Below are 3,374 nucleotides of genomic sequence, written 5' to 3'. Positions count from 1 at the left end.
GGGATATGGCTAATGCTTTAGGGCAGAGTGATGGAAAGTATCTCTCCAGATATTAGTAGGTGTTTTGTGGTGGAAAAAACGGGGGTGGTGCATGGGCAAATGATTTAGGGAATACCTGATTAAAAAGCAAACAGGTTTCTGTATTGTAGAACTTCTCAAGGGGCTTAACATTTATACCATGAAACCTTGAAAAAGATTAATTTGATCATCCTCACATGACAGTTTGAAGGATGAATTTTTTAAGAGAAGTCTGAGTGGGGATCCCTCTTTAGACTTAGGGCAGAGAGATCAGAGGACAGAAAATGAAGCAGATGCTGTGGAAGTGGGGGGAATTGTGCCTATTGGAGGCCTTTATGAAGGATGTCTGGGCAGGAGACTTCCAGGCATTTAGTAAATAGTGGTACATTTCACCAAGACTCAGAATGTGGGTTTGGGATAGAGTTGGAGAGGGGGTGAACAGGAATAAATATGTTTCTTGTGGTGTTTAATGAATTTGACCTGAAACAACTATGTAATATATACACATATGTATATAAGTGTGTGTGTGTGTGTGTGTGTGTGTCCATTCAGATTTGGTATGAGAGAACAGAATATTCTTTCGTACAAGTAGAAGGCATTTTTCATTTTATGACTATGAGTAAATGATTTTTACGATCAACTGGAAAGGGTCTGTATTAGAGAAGTAGGTCCCAATTCCCTTTTCTCCAACTTTTATTTGGCTTTCATCCATATCAAATATTTTTGGTTGGAATTATTAGATAACCCCTCAAGCTGAAAGAACTGAAGAAAAAAAAATTAAGCCTTGAGTTGCAATATTAAAGGATTCTATGGGCAAAATATTGAACAATGAAGGAAGCATCAAAAGAAGATGGAAGGAATACACAGAGTCCCTGTACCAGAAAGAATTGGTTGACGTTCAACCATTTCAGGGTGAAGCTTATGATCAAGAACCAATGGTACTGGAGGAAGAAGTCCAAGCTACACTGAAGGTTGAAAAACAAGGCTTCAGGAATTGACAGAATGCCAATTGAGATGTTTCACCAAACAGATACAATGCTGGAAGTGCTCACTCGCCTATGCAAAGACATTTGGAAGAGATTTACCTGAACAACTATCTGGAAGAGATCCATACATATGCCCATTCCAAAGAAAGGTGATGCAATGGAATGTGGACATTATTGAATAATATCATTAATGTGATACGCAAGTAAATTTTGGTGAAGATAATTGAAAAATGATTGCACTACTACATTGACAGTGAACTGCCAGAAATTCAAGCCGGATTTAGAAGAGGATATGAAATGAAGGATATCATTGCTGATGTCAGATGGATCTTGGCTGAAAGCAGAGAATACCATAAAAACGTTGACCTGTGTTTTATTGACTATACCATGGCGTTGGACTGTGTGGATCATAACAAACTATGAGTAACATTGCGAACAATGGGAATTCCAGAACTCTTAATTGTACTTGTACTGAACTTACACATAGAGTGAAAGGCAGTTATTTGAACAGATCAGGGGGATACTGTGTGTCAGGTGAGGTGAGGTGTGTGTCAGGTTTGTATCCTTTCATCAAATTTATTCAATTTTTTTGCTGAGCAAATAATCTGAGAAGATGGACTGTATGAAGAACAACACCACACCAGGACTGGAGGAAGACTGATTAACAACCTGTGATATGCAGATGACAGGACCTTGCTTGCTAAAAATGAAGAGAACTTGAAGCACTTACTGAAGAAGATCAAAGACTTCAGTCTTCAGTATGGATTATACCTCAACATAAAACAGTCCACAAAACTGGACCAATAAGCAGCATCCTGATAAATGGATAAAAAAATTGAAGTTGTCAAGGATTTCATTTTACTTGGATCCACAGTAAATGTCTATCGAAGCAGCAATCAAGAAATTAAAGACATATTACTTGGGACAGATCTGGTGCAAAGGACCTCTTGAAAGTGTTAAAAAGCAAAGATGCCACTTTGAAGACATAGATGCTTCTGACCCAAGCCATGTTATTTCCAGTCACCTCATATAGCTGCAAAAGGTGGACAGTGAATAAGGAAGACTAAAGAAGAATTGATGCCTTTGAATTATGGTGTTGGTGAAGAATATTGAATATACTGTGGACTCCAGGAGAACATAGGAATTTGACTTGGAAAAAGTAAAGCCAGAATGCTCCTTGGAAGCAAAGATTAGTGAGACATTGTCTCTTTTTCCCTGGACATGTTATTAGGAGAGACCAGTCCCTGGGAAAGGACATCATGCTTGGCAAAGGGTCAGCAAAAACAAGGAAGACCCTCAACAAGATGGATTGAGGCAGTGGCTACAACATTGAGCTCAAACATAGCAAAGATTGTGAGGATGACCAGGCAGTGTTTTGTTGTTCTGCAGTCAGGTTGCTTTGTGTTGGAAATGACTCAGTGGCACCTAAAAACAGCAGTCCGAGATAACCACCTCAACCTTTCTAATTTGATTCATTTTGTACTCTTGTATGATTGATTTTCAATTAGAATATCATAGGGTAATGTTCCTTAAGCAAAACAATGCTATTTAATTGGTAGATTTTAATATTCATTCATTATTAAGTATTGATTGTGATTGTTTCTTCCTTAAAATTTGTGCTGTGCTATGTAGTTGGTATGTAATGGTGAAATCAAGTTTCTCTGTCCTCAGAACTTGAAATCTAGTGTAGAATACAAAAAAGTAAGAGGTGATTACAGTACTTGAACAGTTTGGGCATTAAATTTCATCATAGAGCCTTGTGATATCTAATGCCAGTTTATTAGAGCCATTATATTATTTTTCTATGTTAATTAATGTAAGTTTTGTAGCAATGGGACTTGCTAATGTCTTTTTTCAGTAAGTGAAGGCAGGAAGGATGAAGGGAGTAAGTGGCAGAGGGGGAAAGGAGAGAGGCTTAAAGCAGTGCTTGTGTACAGAATTGCAGACAGCTGCATCTTTTAGATTGGGACCTTAATTTTATTTTTGTCATAGATCATTTACATACTGGGAGTAATTGAAAAATGCACACATAAAGACTTTAGGGATTTTATAAAAATATACAAATAGAAATTTTACTGAAAATCAGAGTTAATTTTCTTTAAGATGTATGTAAAACCAAAAACGAAACTCACTGCCATCGAGTCATATCTGATTCATAGTGACCCCTCCTTGGGTTTTCAAGGGGGTATCACTATGGAAGTAGATTGCCCAATCTTCCTTCTGAGGAGTGGTTGGTGGGATTGAACCACCAGTCTTCTGGGTAGCAGTCAAGTGCCTTAGGTATTGTGCCACCAGAGCTCCTATAAGAATATTGTTGTTTTTATGTGCCGTTGAGTCCAACCCCACTCATAGCGACCCCTCCTTGGGTTT

The sequence above is a fragment of the Orycteropus afer genome, unplaced genomic scaffold, assembly GCF_000298275.1.
Source record: "Orycteropus afer afer isolate SDZICR_OR568_19922 unplaced genomic scaffold, OryAfe1.0 scaffold00415, whole genome shotgun sequence".
In the NCBI taxonomy this organism is placed as follows: Eukaryota; Metazoa; Chordata; class Mammalia; order Tubulidentata; family Orycteropodidae; genus Orycteropus; species Orycteropus afer.
Note: the sequence above shows the minus strand (reverse complement) of the source record.